The 18927-nt window shown below is 44.2% G+C and overlaps 1 non-coding gene across 1 annotated transcript; it reads right to left on the bottom strand.

Annotated features, from left to right (window-relative positions):
* Positions 1-18417: 18417 nt before the first annotated feature.
* Trnas-uga (transfer RNA serine (anticodon UGA)) lies at positions 18418-18492 on the bottom strand. The gene has a single exon. It is a non-coding gene; the product is annotated as a tRNA-Ser (tRNA).
* Positions 18493-18927: the final 435 nt, after the last annotated feature.

Genomic DNA, 18927 nt, shown 5'->3' on the forward strand with positions numbered 1-18927 from the left:
GACATTTTGACTGCTGAGGGACAGTATTTAAAGTATTCCCTGTGCCAAGCTGGACCTGTCCCGGAGTTAGGACGTCGGGCCAGTTTTTCCAGTCGAGCCACATCGTTTCGGCGTCGTCGTTGTTCCTTGGAACTGCTACCTCCAAGTATTCGGACGGTTCCTTGGTCAAGGCTGTCACTAATGTCGCCCTCTCGAATATACAAGCCAGATCTATATCTCTAGGACCTTTTGTGTTAGCTGCAACTACATCGCGACAGAACGAGAAGTTCGTACTATTGCGATGAACACCTTCTGATTGTGGTGGTTTTCTTAGCTAGAAATGTGGAGTGATAGACCGAGTAGCGATATACCGCTTATTCACAAGGATACAGACTTTTTTTAATACTTGCACATTTCCAATGAACGAATTCTTGTAGTAATCAAAATTTTAATTGTAAGTGCGGGCGGACATATTCCTGGAGCCACAAAAATTACTTAAGTACCTTTTGTGTTTGAGTGATCAGCCTGATTCTGTCATCCGTCTTTTTCTCTACGTAACAACTAGAGACAAAGTCCTCAGTATGTTTTGTACTGCCTGCTTCTGTTATCTCTTCCATCTGCTACTCCTTCCTAGCGCGAAGCTAGTTACTTATAGGTGTCATAACAGTTGTGTCACTATTATGTCTCTGTGGTGTCACTGCCAGACACCACACTTGCTAGGTGGTAGCTTAAATCGGCCGCGGTCCATTAGTACATGTCGGACCCGCGTGTCGCCACTGTGTGATCGCAGACCGAGCGCCACCACACGGCAGGTCTCGAGAGACGTACGAGAACTCGTCCCAGTTGTACGACGACGTTGCTAGCGACTATACTGACGAAGCCTTTGCTCTCATTTGCCGAGAGACAGTTAGAATAGCCTTCAGCTAAGTTAATGGCTACGACTTAGCAAGGCGCCAATTGTATCAGTGCATGTATCTTACGATTCTCATTTGTATAGTCAAGAGAGATGTATCACAAGGATTGATTAAAAGTTAAGTATATTCCACAGCTACGTATTTTCTTTATAGCAGTCATAACGTATCCTGTTCCAGACTTGACGCCAGTCGGCGTGTGTGTACGCGTGCCTTTCGGCTTCCTTCTCAGTGTGGCGTAGCGAGCTTGTTACGCCACAACAGTCTCTTCGTCTGGTTAGAGCCTTTCTACGCTTCTTTCCTCAATTATTCTTTTCAGTACTTCTTAATTTCTTAATTGTCTCCATATTTATTTAACTTTTTCGATAGCACATATCCAGTTCCTCCTCATATTTTGCGAAGGTTCACGTTTCACTTATATACGTGGTCCAGACGTACACTAATAGCAACTTCTGCCTGATTTCCATACCAATATCTGATACCAGTACATCGCTTTTGTTGACGAGAGATTTCTTCACCTGAGTCGATCTATTTTCGATATTTCCCTTTCTTTCATAATGGTACTTAATAGATACTTTTTCCACTAATATTTCGTTCCCAATTTTCATACTAGGCGTGTCGTTGTTAACCTTCCTAATGCTCTACCTTACTTCGTCTTTGTCTCTAAGCCAGATTCTGGTATAATTGTAAGTATGCATTCCATTCCTTTCGACAGGTGCAACTGTATTTTTCCTCTGACAAGAAGGACTATATAATCTACAAACTCCAGTACTAGAACCTGTTGAGCTTACACTCATAATCTCTTACGGATAACCGGCAGAAGAAGTAAATGGCGGGTGCCATATCATAACTATCCAAACACCCTATGCAATGTGGAATTGACTAGATGTCATGAGAGACTGACCAGACAGTCTGAAAGGGGACGTAGAGTATTGTTTGTTGTCAGTAAAGAAGCAGTAACAGTCAATGAAGTTAAAATCTCCCGGGTTATTAGGCCGCGTCATGTTTCTCTAAAATGATCGACGTTTCGACCCCTCTGCTGGGATCTTCCTCAGGATCTTCTGGTGTCCACTACTGCTAGAACACCAGAGGATCCTGAGGAAGATCCCAGCAGAGGGGTCTAAACGTCGATCATTTTAGAAGAAACATGACGCGGCCTAATAACCCAGAAGATTTTAACTTCAGCGGCAACGGCCATGAATGCCTGCAGACTTACATAACAGTACAATATGTTGGAGAATGCAATTACTTCGAAAGAGGACTATTCGTTGCATGTCACCTGAGTAACAAACCCATTTAAACCCTTCTACAATTGTCAATGTAGGCTCCTGGTGATGTGACTGTGAAGCGGACACGCGAAAAACAGCGACAGGTAAATCAAGACCAGGTAGACCTCACGCACTGACGGGCAGGGACTGTAGAGCATTGAGGAGAAATATTGTAAGAAATCGCATGAAATTAGAGGAAGGAATCACTGTGAGTTACAAAGTGCTACCAGCAGTCTGGCTAGCATAGTGACTGTGCGTACAGAGTTAAAAGGAGTGGGCTAAAATAGGTGAGCACCCCCTCGAAAGCCACAAATTTCTATAGTCAATGCTAATCGAAGCCACATTCGCTTGATGCCTTCCTAAGAGACAGTCTCCATTCCGTCCAAGATAATTACAGTATGTAAGTGTAGACCAGATATGGCTCAAATTCAAAGATACAGCATTGACAGCAATAGAAAGATTCATACGAAATAAGTTAATAAGAGACGGTACTGATCCACCATGGTACACAAAACACGTCAGAACACTGTTGGAGAAGCAACAACAAAAAGCTTGCCAAATTCAGAAGAACGCAAAATCCCCAAGACTGGCTAAGTTTCACGGAAGCTCGAAATTTAGTGCGGACGTCAATGCGAGATGATTTTAATAGTTTCCACAGTGAAACATTGTCTCAAAATATGGTAGAAAACCCAAAGACTTTCTGGTCGTATGTAAAGTACACCAGTGGCAAAAAACAATCAATACCGTTACTGCGCGATAGCGATGGAAATGCTGCCGATGATGATGCCACTAAAGGGGAATTACTAAATACAGTTTTCCGTAATTCCTTCACGAAAGAAGACGAAGTAAATATTCCAGAATTCGAAACCAGAACAGCTGTTAGCATGAGTGACATAAAAGTAGATATCTTAGGTGTTGCGCCGGCAGGAGTGGCCAAGCGGTTCTAGGCGCTACAGTCCGGAACCGCGCGACCGCTACGGTCGCGGGTTCGAATCCTGCCTCGGGCATGGATGTGTGTGATGTCCTTAGGTTAGTTAGGTTTAAGTAGTTCTAAGTTCTAGGGGACTTATGACCTCAGCAGTTGAGTCCCATAGTGCTCAGAGCCATTTGAACCATCTTAGGTGTTGCGAAACAATTCAAATCACTTAAGAAAGGCAAGACTTCCGGTCCAGATGGTATACCAATCAGGTTCCTTTCAGAGTAGGCAGACACAATAGCGCCTTTCTTAGCAATCGTATACAACCGCTCGCTTGACGAGAGGTCTGTTCCTAAAGACTGGAAAGTAGCACAGGTACACCAATATTCAAGATAGGAAATAGGAGTAACCCATTGAATTACAGACCCATATCACTGACCTCAATTTGCAGTAGGATTTTGGAGCATATACTGTACTCGAACATTATGAATCACCTTGAAAAAAATGACTTATTGATACATAACCAACACTGATTCAGAAAATATTGTTCTTGTGCAACACAGCTAGCTCTTTATTCCCATGAAGTAACGTGTTCTGTCGACAAGTGATCTCAGGTCGATTCCATATTCCTAGATTTCCGGAAGGCTTTTGATACCGTTCCTAACAAGCGACTATTAACCAAGTTGCGTCCATATGGAGTATCGTCTCAGTGATTTCCTCTCAGAGAGGTCATAGTTCGTAGTGATAGACAGTAAATCATCGAGTACAAAAAAGTGAGATCTGGTGTTCCGCAAGGTAGTGTCATAGGCTCTCTGCTGTTCCTGATTTACATAACTGATCTAGGTGATAATCTGAACAGCCCCCTTAGACTGTTTGCAGATGATGCTGTAATTTATCGTCTTGTAAAATTATCAGACGATCAATTCCAATTACAAAATGATCTAGAGAGAATTTCTATATGGTGCGAAAAGTGGCAATTGGTACTAAACAAAGAAAAGTGCGAGGTCATCCACGTAGGTACTATAAGAAATCCGATAAATTTTGGCTATACGATAAATCGCACATCTCTAAGGGCTGTCAATTCGACTAAATACCTAGGAATTACAATTACTTAAATTGGAAAGACCACATAGATAATATTGTGAGGAAGGTGAAACAAAGACTGCGCTTCGTTGGTAGAACACTTATAAGATGCGACAAACTCACTAAAGAGAGAGCCTACATTACACTTGTCCGTCCTCTGCTGGAATATTGCTGCGCGGTGTGGGATCTTTACCAGGTAGGACTGACGGAGGACATCGAAGAAGTCCAAAGAAGGGCAGCTCGTTTCGTGTTATCGCCCAATAGGAGTGAGAGTGTCATTGACATGATACACGAGTTGGGGTGGCAGTCACTGAAACAAAGGCGGTTTTCCTTGCGGCGAAATCTATTTACGAAATTTCAATCACCAACTTTCTCTTCTGGATGCGAAAATATTTTGCTGATACCCACCTAAGTAAGGAGAAATGATCATCATAATAAAGTAAGAGACATCAGAGCTCTATCGGAAAGGTTTAGGTGTTCCTTTTTCCCACGCGCCATTCGAGACTGGAATGGTAGAGAAGTAATATGAAAATGGTTCGATGAACCCTCTGCCAGGCACTTAAGTGTGAATTGGAGTACCATGTAGATGTAGATTTAGATGTAGATGTAGAAGACGGGAGCCACTGGACTGCGGATCACTGGAAATGCTTGATGTGGATTGATGAATTACGCTATATCCTGTGGCAATCCCACGGAATGGTTTGGGCGTGGCGACTACCTGGAGAACGTTACGACCACTTGCCACCATATACTGTGTCAACAGTGAACTACGGAGGAGGTGATGTTACCGCGGAAGGTCTTCTCCGTGGTTAGGTTTCAGTCCACTTATAGTACTCAAAAACCGTAAATGCCGAAGAGTGTCTACACATTCTACAGCACTGTGTATGACGTGCAGTAGAGGAAGAGTTCGGAGGTAGGTCTGTTTGTGTCGCCATGACAATGCACCTTGTCATAAAGTAGCACCTGTGAGGCATTGTTTTGCGGACAATAACATTTCTGAAATGGACTGGCCTGCCGTGATTCCCGACCTGAACCTAATGGAGCACTTTCCAGCTGAGCTAGAGCTTCGACCTCGTTCCAGCACCCAGCACCCAACATCACTGTCTTCTCCGATTTTGGCTCTTGAGGATGAATGGGCTGCCATTTCTCTTCATACTTTGAGATCTCACTGAAAGAGTCCTCAGCAGAGTTCAGTCTATCATAAAGGCGAAGGGTGTATGCTTTACATGTAGCGTTGGTACCTCAGCCCCCTTGGTCCCGGGTTCGATTCCTGGCCAGGTTGGGAACTTTCTCTACCTGGGGACTGGGTGTTTGTGTTGTCCTCATCATTCCGTCATCATCCGCGAAAGTGGCTAGATTGAACTATGTACAGATTGGGAATGTGTACAGGCGCATATGACCGCGCAGTTGAGCGCCCCAGAAACATCATCATCACCATCATCATCGTCGTCATCACATTAATATCCATTAAGAAGTGACTAGATACTCTTTATTAGATAGTAGACATACAGGGAGTCCTTGCGACAAACGTATAGGGGTTATAGATCATGTTATGGGGGACCACTTTTGTGAGAGAGAAAATATTCGCTGATCCTTCCCAGCGCTGTTAAGTGTTCTTTGTATTCGGCAGTCCTGGGACGACGAGGTTTGCCCTAACTTGCACGGCCTAAAAACCAGATGTGCAGCATACTATCTTTCCCAATTAACGGGTAGTATGATTTTCAAAAAGAAAACCATAAGAATGAGTGTCTCGAACTTGAGGCAGATACGTTAGAAGCAAATCAGGAACTTCCATTTTGTTCGCGCTGCAGATACCTGGATGATAGGCAACACACGTTGCATACGAACGACACAGAGTGCCTATGCCTGGCTGCCTATCAGGGGCATAACCAATCTTAAAAGACGTCTAGCGTCAGCGAGAAGCCGCAGTGTACATTTTGTCTGAAATAAAAGTCGTTGCCTATAACGTGATCTATCACCCTTAGACGTTGGTCACAAAGACTTTGAAACACTCTGCATCCTTTTTAAACCAAGAACTTTTAAGTGCAGAAGTAGACCCATACTATCTTGAATGAGATACTCTCTATGGAACCATTGTAAGAATAGACCTGTACATAATGCGATTACCTTAATAAATTGAACTATCTACAAAGCTAAGCTTACTCCAGGGCACTGCTGCACCAATGGGGATGGAAGTCTTCCCCTGAATGTGACTTTGGTGAAGAGCAGCAAACAGTACGCCGCATAATATTTGCCTGTTCCCTCGGAACATTCAGAGGGTCAATGGAAAGCCTTCACAGTTTGTATACAGAAGCTTCTAACTGGATTTCCATCCTCGACAAAGACTATTAACCAATTACGAACTTGAATATCTGCATTATTATATATCTGTCAGTTTACTTCAATTCAAAGATTCGTGTTAACTCTGCGCAGTTATAACTATTGCTGGCTGTGTAGTCAATGTTATCTAAAGCCAAAATAAGTAAAATAAAGAAAATTATCTACATTCATCTTTGCACCTGTATCGCCCTGAAAAATATCTACACTAACGTGAAAATATCGACGGTATACGCTGTTTGTCATATTTGGAGTCAAACGTGTCCCATTCACTGACGGCATTTGGTGTTGACAACAGCAATGCCATGCTATTCTTCGTACTCAAGCTTGCTTTCAGCACTGCCCATTTGTGTCTCGCCCCTTATTTATTCATTTATTTTATTTTTTTGCGGCAGTGTCAGTTGAACGTTAAAGTGATATACAGTAGTACGGATAGATTTACTAGGGAAGATTTGGTCAATGTGTAACCCGTACATTGGTTCACTGAATGCAGTGGAACAGCGGCATAACGATATTACGCTGAGCTGTCCCCACAGCGACGGAAACCGCATCACGGTGCATCTGAATCTGTGCGTTGTTGCATTACACCATTTTTTGTTTCACGTTTTGATTAGTTTTACAGGTATTTTTTACTTATGTGAAGGTATGTTCACAGAAACAATGGTATGAGGCAACCATATGAATAAATTTGTTGTACTTCCATTATTAGTCTACAACAAACTACCAGAATAGCCAGGTTTTCTATACCAAAGAACACAGAAAATTTTGACGGTGGAGTTCATCGCGTGTTAGTATTTATTAAATAGGGTCAGAAGTACTTTTACATAGTTCCTGCAGATGTTTTCCAGAATGTACCGTCATTCGATGATTGTAAGGAAATGACGAATGACTTATGCAGTATTTAAGCTTTGTTTCTGTGAGTGACAACAGTCTTTAAATGTAGTGATGTACAAGATCACGCACAAAATAAAGGGAATACCTGAAAGTATCCGCTTATAACCTCAATTCTTGACTCTGTCACATCTTAAGATGTTATACTGCTGGTGTGAAATGGAACGAATACGTGAAATCGGTAGTATGAGATGGTAATTAAAATTTGTCGAGAGGATGAGTGTGGTGCACACGGAGGAGACGAAAATCATGGGATAGTGATACGCACACCAACAGCGTGCCGAGAATACCAAATTTCAGGCATTACGTCTCACCACGGATAACGCAGTGGCCGACGTTTTTCACTTAACGACCGAGAACAGCTCCGCTTGCGTAGAGTTGTCAGTGATAACAGACAAGCAACCTTAGAAATCAATGTGGGACGTACGAGAACGTATCCGTTAGGAAAATGCGGCGAAATTTGGCATTAATGGGCTATGGCAGCAGACGATCGACACAGGTGCCTTTGCTAACAGCACGGCATCTCCTGCAGCACCTCTCTTGGGCTCGTGATCATATCGGTTGGACCTTAGACGACTGGAAAACCGTGACCTTTGTGACCTAGTCAGATTAGTCCTGATTTCAGTTGGTAAGAGCCACTGTTGGGGTTCGAGAATGGCGCAGACCCCACGAAGCCATGGATACAAGTTCTCAACACGGCACTGTGCAAGCTGGTGGTGGCTCCTTAATGGTGTACACTGTGTTTACATGGAATTGACTGGGTTCTCTGGTTCAAGTGAACCGATCATTGACTGGGAACGGTTGTGTTCGGCTGCTTGGAGACCATTTGCAGCCATTCATGGACCTCATGTTCCCAAACAACGATGACAATGCGCCTTGTAACCGAGCCATAATTGTCCGCGATTTGTTTGAAGAACATTCTGGGTATTTAGAGCGAATGATTTGGTCACTCATAGCACCCGATATGAGTCCCAACGAACATATACGGAACATAAACGAGAAGTCAGTACGTGCACAAAATCCTGCAACACTTTCGCAGTTATGGACGGATGAAGAGGCAGTGTGCCTCAATATTTCTGCAGGGGACTTCCAACGACTTGTTGTCCATGCCACTTCGCGTTGCTACTCTACGCCGGGTAAAAAGAGGTCCGACACCATGTTAAGAGGTATCCCATGCCTTTTGTCACCTCATTGTATATGTAAGGGAAAATACAACACAATATGCTATTTCAGTATAGTGTGGCGTACTGACCCAGCATCTTGCCATCTTATCAAGTGGTCTTACTGGTATGAATGCAGCTGTTGAGAAAAAAGGTTCAAATGGCTCTGAGCACTATGGGACTTAACATCTGAGGTCATCAGTCCCCTAGAACCTAGAACTACTTAAACCTAACTAACCTAAGGACATCACACACGCCCATGCTCGAGGCAGGATTCGAACCTGCGACCGTAGCGGTTGCGCGGTGCCAGACTGAAGCGCCTAGAACCGCTCGGTCACACCGGCCGGCGCAGCAGTCGAGACAAGCTGCAGGTCAGTATAGCCCTTAGGGAAACTTAGCGAAGATGCTCAAGGGACGTAAATGATCCGGAAAAATAGCGACTATGTTCCCGGGAGAACATGTTGCATAAACTCACTAAACCGTTACTCGAGGAAGATTGTGCGGTATGTTTGCTACCGTATACGAATGATGATAATGAGGTATTAGGGGCGTGGAAGAAGCAGTAATGAGGAAAAACTAGCGGTGCCAGACAAAAGCTACACTGTGCTAAGCAGATCGTAGATTATGTGTTTAGTAATTACGTAAATATGAAAAGATTATCGCAAAATAATTAAAGATGGAAAGCAGCATCAAACCAGTGGAAAGACTGGCTACTGGAAAAGAAAGAAAGCGGGGGCTCTGCTTACAGAAGCATTTTCATTTTTCTCTGCTCCATTCACGAATAGAATAGAACAAAAAAATAGCTAATTCCGATACGAAGTATAGTTCACTGCATTCTACATACTGTATGTGAGGCATACAGGTATCGAAAGTAGATGATGTAGAGAATAAACACTTGATATTAAACACTTGATATCCTTCGTCCTCGAGCCTGCCCTGGTTCTCTCTCTTTTTTTCTGAGCTTGCTGGTTAAATGACCGTCTTTCTAAAAGGACGCGAATTCATGAAAGATTAATTAGTTTTTAGTGCTTCATATATAAATGTATTAACATCCAGTGTGTTAGGAGTATAAGTGCAGATATTTTATTGGGACTGAGGAAAGTGTAGTGAACATTACATCAGTATTTACTTTATTTGCAGACTAATAATAATAGCTATTAGGAGTGTTGTATTTGTAAGTTTATTAGTACCTCCAAGTACATGTGGAAATAGCAAGCCATTAACGCTTATTTTCCCCTGGACAGCAGGTCTGGTCTCTAAGCGTGAACACGTGGACGAAAAACTGTTAATCTATACTGACAGCCGCACAGAAAACATCAGTTACTAATTTATGTGATGTGTTTGTGGGAGGACTGTTAGATGCAGAAAAAAACAGCTAACACCCTGGGTATTGGGGAAGACTATTTAAAAAAAGAAAATGGGTTAGAAAAATGTGCTTTACAGGAAAGGATGAACAAGAAGGGAAAAAGCATGTAGCATCACTAGGAATGCCTACAGTAAAATGTTTTTGTCTAAAAACCTTAAAATAAAGCACAGTAGTGAAACCAGAATGCCCTGTATGCTAGTGAAAGGCGAATAGTGAGTATGAGCTTGATAAATCAGAAATACTACAAAGAAGAATTATACATGAAATATTAGTTCCTTAGAAAATTTCAGCATTTTGTAAATTAGGAAGTAGCGAAGAAATTTATCAAAACACAAGAAACATATCAGAAAAATAAAGGTGAGGAGGTTACTCTTTTTGACATATTTACAAAATGTATCACAATAGACTCACCAAGCTTGTTTTCAAACATCTAAGATTAACAACTACTTGGTTTCAAGAGATTAGAAAGGAATAACACAAGAGAAGAAGTGAAATGACAGATTTTTAGGGAAGAACTTTTAAAACTGGAAGATTTCCAAGTAAAGGGGAAAGAAATTTGGAACAAAATGGTCTAAAGACACAAAAGAAACATTGTAAAAGAATGAAACATTACTGGAAGAAAAGGAAAGAACAACAGGTGATTAATAATTGAAATTGAAAAGTGGTCCCTGGAAAGCTTTAATGCAAGAAGAAGCAAAAAATATATTTTCTTTAACTTATGTTCCACTCTGCTCAATGGATCTAATTAAAACGTGTACATTCATTTTCTACAAAACAAAAAAATTTAATAATTATTTCTACTAAATAAACTGAATAGGCTGTGCGGTGCCCTGGAGTTCGTCTTCTTTAATATTTTTGGTCTGCGTGGCAGGTATAATGCTGACCAATTTACGATCCACAGAGTGCGTACTTCGACGGACATGGCGTTTGCTTTCTCTTTATGAAAGCAAAATTAAACATATTGAAATCTTACAGTTTTAAATATGCTGTTACTCAGCAACTGTACACTAATCTCACCTTAGGATTACACAGCCAACCAGTTGCAAATAACTGTTTGGTACACTTGTAACGCCGGAAATGCATATCCTCCTATTTCCATCTATTGTACTATAATTTTTTCCTTGTTTTGCTACCTCAAGATATGACATTTCTGTGTCTTTGTACATTGTAATTGTTTTACTATTTGTATATATATGCATTTATGTCGATGTATAATTGGTTTGTTTTGTGAATATTATTTGTATTTATACGCAGGGTCTGGCCTAGGGAAAACTATACTATCGAACGAATACATCGATAGGTCGTGTGGAGAACGAAAGTGTTTAGGACCTTTGGTATAGTGTTAACTCTGCTGCGTGGAGCGCGGGCAGCGGAGGAGAGTCTGGCGGGAGTAGCGAGTGGAGCAGGTGTGTGGTATGAAGCTCCCGCGAGTTGCCGCGCTTTCGGGGTTTGGCAGCATGTAATTGCGCTCGACTTGCGATGATAGTTTCTGACATGGTGTCGCGGACGGGAAGCATTAGCTGGCGCACATCAAGAGCCCGTTTCGTCTGGTGACCGTGTCGAGAAGAAGGAGCGCCAACATCCAGCTTCTGCAACAGCGACGGCCGACAATGAGTGACTGTCGCCACATCCTCGATCGACGGCTTCAAACCTTCAATCAACCAACAAGGAAGACTGGAAGCACGTAAAGTTTCAGAACTGTATGGCAGACCTCAGCTTTTCAAACTTTTAAAATTGTTGCATCACAAAATTACAGCTACTTAGCATGAACCTTTGTTGCTCATTGTCCCAATTGCATTACCAAGCAGGGTCCCTTCCTTTTCCGGAATGAACCCAAGTGTCGTTGAAATTCAGACGTCAGCATTAAAGTACAATCATTCGATGTCACTGCTTTAATTTCAAAGTTCAGTTAAGGTCTTCATAGCTGGCTACAATATTTAGATTACGCAAGCACAAATTAAGAGTGCGAGTTTTGTTACCATATTTTAGCTTACCTGTGGCTGCAGCTCAGCTTGGTACGTACTAAATTTTACTATTGTTAATTGTTCAGAATCATTTAATTCAAGTTCGAAGTTAAATCTCTTATTTCTAAATTGTGTAGATTTAAGTAGCTTTTGAAATGATTGTTGAGGTAGCCCAAGACTAACTGTATTTTACTGAATTTCGATATGCTTCAGAAACAAAGTTCACTATTAATTTCAGTCACTAAATTAACTTTCAATTTTCCGGTTTTATTAATTCTTTTGCTAAATTAAGTCAGAGTGCAGCGAAATTTATTACTTCTGACAAACTTTCAGTTTTCACACTACACGTGTCAACCTTCAGTTGCCACGCTTCTAGTGCTAATTATATGTGTAATAACCTTTCTTTTTCAGTTACTATAGTAATTGTCCTTAGGACTGGCGACCGTGATTTCCCCCAAATCTCAAGTATCTTATTACCGCTAGTTAATTGTTGACGTAACGACCGCACATTCACTTTCTTTATTAACTTTACCCCTTTTCAAAATTAATTTCCAATAGTTTCATTTGCATTTTTCCTTTCATTTAGATGTAACCTTTTCCTCCCTCTTTACCGACAGATTAACTTCGGTGACGATTGCTTTTCCCAAATTTCCATTAGGTACACGCGGTTTAATTTTTCACTGTCATTAAGGTCGATAAGTGAGGGGGATGTTACACACTGACCTAGGTTTCAATACATATTAAGGGTGTCTTCATCAGCATTAAATTTTTTCAAACGTAAAATTACATTGCAAAAAAGCAATCGTCAGAAATGAGAGAAGCTACCCTCAATTCAAAAATAAAATAAAGGCTGGAACGTTTTATTTTATTGTTGGCTTGAGCAAAGCTGCTCTAATTTCTGACGATTGCTTTTTGGCAGTGTAATTTCACGTTTATCAAAATTTTTTTCTGATGAAGACACCCTTAGTATGTGTCGAAACCTAGGTCAATATACCAAACAGTCATTTGCAATCGGTTGGCTCGGTTGGCTGTGTAATCCCAAGGAAACATACAGAATGAGATTTTCACTCTGCAGCGGAGTGTGCCCTATTACGAAACTTCCTGGCAGATTAAAACTGTGTGCCGGACCGAGTCTCGAACTCGGGACTTTTGCCTTTCGCAGGCAAGTGCTCTACCAACTTTTTTTAATTTTTTTGTCCATATGTTGACAAACAGTGCCTAATTAGAAAATTAATTAATTAAGGAAATGAATAAAACTGAAAATGCCCAAATGAAACACATGAAGACATTGCGGGTAGTACAAATGCAAAAGAAACATGCTCCTGTAGCAATGAAATCGTGTCGGGGCCGACACCTGCTCACAACCCGACGATCGATACAGCAAGAGAGCCATCTATCGACTCGTTCTCCAGACGTTGGTGTAAGACTGGGTCGTCTTTTCGAAATTAACTAAGGGTCCGTAAGTGTGATCTATGTCTATCTCGGCTTCTTCGTCTATCTCATCTCTCACCCGTCACACCCCATCTGGCCGGCGGGTCGGTAAATGTAAGTCGCAAGTAATTAGCGAAGTCTTGCCCATATTTCTTATGCTGTTGCAGCTTCGTGTGTCCATCCTGGAGAAAATGCCAAAAATCAATTTTGTCCTTTTCCGACTCGTTATACACGTAGCCCACCACCATTCCCCGTACCCATGTCACTGCATTGGTTTTTTGGACCGGAAAATAAGATTCTTGGGGGAACAAAAGTGTGTCTGATGAAATTGTGTGAGGGGCGGAGCGTAACAGGAACGCCAATATCTGTTGTGCCAAGTACCACACTGGAGCCGTCCCACTACATGCTAAACGATGTTCATCAGTGTCCACTGTTGCGCAGCCTAAACATAGTGGAGTGTCTGCCAAATGAATCGCGTGCCGCCGTTGATTCGTTGCGAACTTCCTATTTACCACCACATACCATGTTGAGCGTACCGACGTTGGGAGGTAAACTTTCCGTATAACGCGCCATATCTGTCGCCAATTCTTTTCTGGGTACTTCTTTTCCAGGGTATTCCTGGGACACCGGCGCAGTAAGAGTTGGTATACATCTCGCGTCGTCGGTAGTCGTGTTGTTGGGAAGGAATCTCTGACACACTTAAGCTCCAAAAAAAAGACTTGAAATGTGACAGCTTCGGTGAAATATGGCCCACATTGACTGGGGGCAGGATTGGGCGCTAGTACATCGGCCAACGCACCCGAGATATTGCGAAATTGACCGCGCCACTGTCGGAAAATCGTACTGACGAATAACGCCCGTGCCTTTTCATATACGTTCACTAGACCAAGTCAACTCTCTCCAGGTGGTAGCGTAAGCGTTGTGTATTGGATCTTAAACAGGTGTCCCACACTCACGTAGGTTCCGAAAGTTGCTTAGTTGCTTGTATCCGTGGTGCCATTGTGCGCGTTAAAGGCAGGACATGCGCTACGTGAGTGAGTCTCGGTGCTAGGTATACGTTAACATAGGTCACCTTCTGAATCATATCCAACGCTCTTAATTTCTGTAGCAGCACCATTGTCCGCATCAGCTTCAATATGCGTCGGTAGTTATCCGCTGCTGTCCGCTGCACATCAGTGTGGAACGTAATACCTAGGCATTTTATGGTCTTAACTAACATGAGCGGGCCTTCCTCCCCCGGTTGTAATCCTCGACCGACATTCATGCAGCGTGATTTTTGTAGATTAAGCACGCTTCCTGCCGCCATCCCGTATCGCTGTATCCATGCCAACACCGTACGTACTTCTTCGCCTGTCCGTGCCACCAGCATCACATCGTCAGCATAAGCGCGGCAATGAAAGGTCAGTTGTGGTAACGGCACTCCCTCCAACCGTCTTCGGAGACCACATAGACAGGGTTCCAAAGCCATTGCATACAAAAATATCGAAAGGGGGCAACCTTGACGAACTGACCTTGAAATAACAATGTAGTCAGTGCCCCGTCCATTCACCGAGACCTTTGATCGCACGCCGTGTAACAGTCGCATGATCACTAGAATGAAGGCCTGTGGGATTCCCAATCTGCCCATCACCGCATGCAAAAAGGTATGATCCACTCTGTCGAACGCTTGGTCGAAGTCAATAGCGACGAGTGCCCCACGCACTCGGCATGCCGCTGCTAATGCGATGATATCTCGGTAGCCACCAAACGCCGTATGTACGTTACTCTTACCGCCGAGGCAAGTTTGATCGATGAGGAGTCTATCAGAAATTGAAGACCGCAGGCGAGCCCCAAGGATGCGCGCGAAAATCTTATAGTCGCAGTTCAAGAGAGTGAAAGGTCTATAATCTCCTGGCCTTCTGCCACCGCGTGGTTTGGGTATTGGGATGATGATACCCTCCGTGAAGTCGGCAGGTATCTCAGTCTGCGGTAACAGGAGTTCGTTGTACATCTGAATCCAGGTCCGTCCCATGAGGTATGCAAAGGCACGGTAAAATTCAATTGGGCAGCCGTCCTGTCCTGGGGACTTGTTCGGAGCCCCCCTGGCAATTGCATCCGTCAGCTCGTCCTCTGTTATCGCTGTGATGAAAGTCTCTGCATCCATTGGTGGTCCTCTATCTGGCATTTCCGAGATGACATCATGTAGTGTCTCGTGGTTCACTTGTACAGGCCCATATAACTGGCGGAAATAGTCAGTAAACACATGCGCAATATCACGCTGGTGCACAACTTGCTGGCCAGTTTCAGAGATTAGTCCCCTGATCAATGTCCTGCGTCGTCGTTGGCGTTCACGTACTACGTGGTGCATGGAGGGGGTTTCGGCAGCAACTGTGTCCGCCAATCTCGCCCGGACCGTTATACCTTCCATTCTTAGTCTCGTCAGCTGTAATAACTTGGCTTTTATCCTGCGCATGGCCGTGTGCCTTTCCGGCGATGGTTGTTGGGTCATCAGCTCCCTCAGGGCTGTAAAATAAAAATCAGCCGTCGTGCGGTTCCACTGCGATTTGTCCTGCCCGTATCGTATCAACGTTCTCCGTAACGTTGGTTTTGCGCATTTAATCCACCACTGGAGAACCGAGGTGTATGCTCGTTGGCGGCGAACGCAGGTCTCCCAGGCCGCCTCTATCGTCCGGCGACATTCAGTGTCACGTAAAAGTGCACAATTCATTTTCCAGTGACCCTTACTCCGCCATATCTTCTGACGCGTTAGTGAAATCGTACAGACATACGCCATATGATCTGTAAAAGCCGCTGGCCAGATTTCGGCATCCTGTATCGCCGCCCGTAGAGCTCGTGTCACATACACTCTATCACGTCTACTCGCCGAATGTCCCGTTACAAACGTATAACCCGGTCTGTCGCCATGGTGCAGTTCCCAGGTATTCAGAAGCGCCATTTCGGTAATCAACGCACGCAGTTCCATGCATGGCACATAATGAGGTACTTGGTCCTTTTTGTCGACGACACAATTAAAGTCGCCGCCCACTATATAGTTATCATAGCGTCCAGCGAACAACGGTGCTATCTCTTCGGTGTAAAAGGTCGCCCTTTCTCTTCGTTTTGTGGAGCCAGATGGCGCGTATAAATTGATGAAACGAACGCCGTCGACAGTGATCGCTATGCAACGTGCCGAAGGGAGAGACCTGACGTCCTCCACTCCTATTCCTTCCCTGGTGAGAATCGCCACACCGCATCCACTTTCATCGTGCACTGAATAATGTGCCTCGTAGCCGTAGAACTCTGGCGGCGATGTGAAACGCACTTCTTGTAGGAGTACAATATCCATGTCCGCAGCGCGTAACATATCTTTCAGCATTTGAATTTTAAGCGGTGTCCGAATGCCATTAATGTTTATCGTGGCAATGCGGTGCGCCTGGCGTGTGTTCATCAGTTGTAGGGCGGTGTCATTAAGCGTCTATGTGCACCCCCGGCGCTCCTCACCACACTAAGTTGTTCAACATTTCCCGACCCCTCCCGGCCTTTGGTCAGGACTATCCTCAATCGTCGCGTTCGTATTTTCATTCTGTTCCTGTTGGTCCATTTCTTGCGCCCAGTCCCCCAGCATATTTCCGGAACTGGTCGAAGGTTGGGAGGCAACGTCGTCACCGCTCTGATGTTGGACAGTTGTCATCTCCACTTCTGCCTTCCGGTCACCAGAAGGAGAGTTCAAGTTATCGTCGCTGTGTAATTCCTGCATCGTCATCTCGGTATCTGTTGAATCCACTGGTCTCAGGTCGATACTGTCGTTGTCGTCCATTGTCCCCTCGGGACTATGGCTATCGTCAGCAGAAGTCAGTCGACGCTTCTTTCTTCTCTTCAGCGAACGCTGTTTCCGTTGCCTTGCTTCCGCATCGGCTGTTTGGGTTGCGTATCCTCCGTCTTGGGCCTGGTCTATCAAGCTCTCGGTGGAAGAACTGCAAGCCACCACGGATGAGCCTGGAGCGACCGTCAGCTGCGTCTCTTGTGTGGTGTCCTGTCTCTGCTGTGGTGGAACCGGTGGTCGGTGTTCCAGTCCGTTGGTGTCCATGTTCTCTATAGGGGGCAGCTGCTGGTGCCCGTCGGAAATCTCCCTCACGTCGCCTCTCAGGGCTTCCACAAAGGTCAACGGTAAGACAGTCATCTGCTGTGGCGCCTGAACGTCATCCCGTGGAGTTTGCACTAAACGTCGCTGGAGGCATTCCGAGCGGACGTGACCTTCTTTCCCGCACCTCGAGCAAGTGCGAGGTTGCCCATCATAGATTATAATCGCTCGACAACCTCCTATGTACAAATAAGAGGGGACGTGCTTTCGCAGTTCTATCCGTATTTGTCTAGCCCCATTTAAAACGGGGTACGTGGTAAAACTCGTCCATTTTTCGACCACATGGGACAGAACTGTACCGTATGGTCGAAAGGCGTCGGTAACAAGTTCAGACGGGACCTCAAACGGAAGTTCGAAGACTCGTATAGTGCGGATCCCCATTCCCGCGTGATCGACTGTAACCGCACCAAGATTCCCCTCGGTATGACAGAAACGATACCCGTTCGGTGATCGTTGTAGAAGTCTTTCGCAATCAGCCTCGTCAACAAGCTTGACATAGACGACGCTTGAAACGATCGATAAATTGATTCCCACGATTTCCTGTGTATCGATTTTTACTTCTCTTAAGAAACGTTCAATCTCGCGTGCCTTTGGTCGTGTATAGTCGTTCGCAAAACTGAACTTCAAAGTCGTTTTTCTGTACGAGTGTGCCATCTCGTTCTAGACTCACAACACCGCACACGCGAAGCTGCTCCGGCGTAAACAAACAGGCGCGCGCACTACAGCGCGGCCGGCAGGCAACACGGTCCGCACTGTGTCACTGCCGAAGGCAGACTGCCATCTGAGCTACCCAAGCACGACTCACGCCCAGTCCTCACAGCCTTACTTCTGCCAGTACCTCGTCTCCTACCTTCCAAACTTTACAGAAGCTCTCCTGCTAACCTAGCAGAACTAGCACTCCTGAAAGAAAGGATATTGCGGAGACATGGTTTAGCCACAGCCTGGGGGATGTTTCCAGAAAGATATTTTCACTCTGGCAGATTAAAACTGTGTGCCGGACCGAGATTCGAACTCGGGACCTTTGCCTTTCACGGGCAAGTGCTCTACCAACTGAGCTACCCATGCACGACTCACGCCCCGTCCTCACATCCCCCAGGCTGTGTGTCAGTCACTCTTTTTATTTCACTCCACAACTCTTTTCGAGAGTTTACATGCTCATCTTCATATGGAACAATATTATACATTTTTGCTAGCTGAATTCAGTCAATGCTACCACGAATTATAACAGGCACTAGTTAGCGTAATAAGGCACTAAGATTACCAATTTTTAAACGGTGAGAGAGTTACTTATAATCTGTTTCAGTGCACAAAGCCCTGTGGTTCTTCGTAAATATGCATTTTTAACTTGATTTGTTTCACAGACCATGAACCAATAACATTAAGAAATCAAAGATTATAACGCTGTAAAGATATAGTGCCTTGCCTGAGAGATCATTCATTACTATCTTACATTTTGGACCATAGATACATGCAGACAGACACCAAGGCAGTACACTTCCCC

This window comes from Schistocerca nitens, chromosome 9, assembly GCF_023898315.1.
Source record: "Schistocerca nitens isolate TAMUIC-IGC-003100 chromosome 9, iqSchNite1.1, whole genome shotgun sequence".
NCBI lineage: Eukaryota > Metazoa > Arthropoda > Insecta > Orthoptera > Acrididae > Schistocerca > Schistocerca nitens.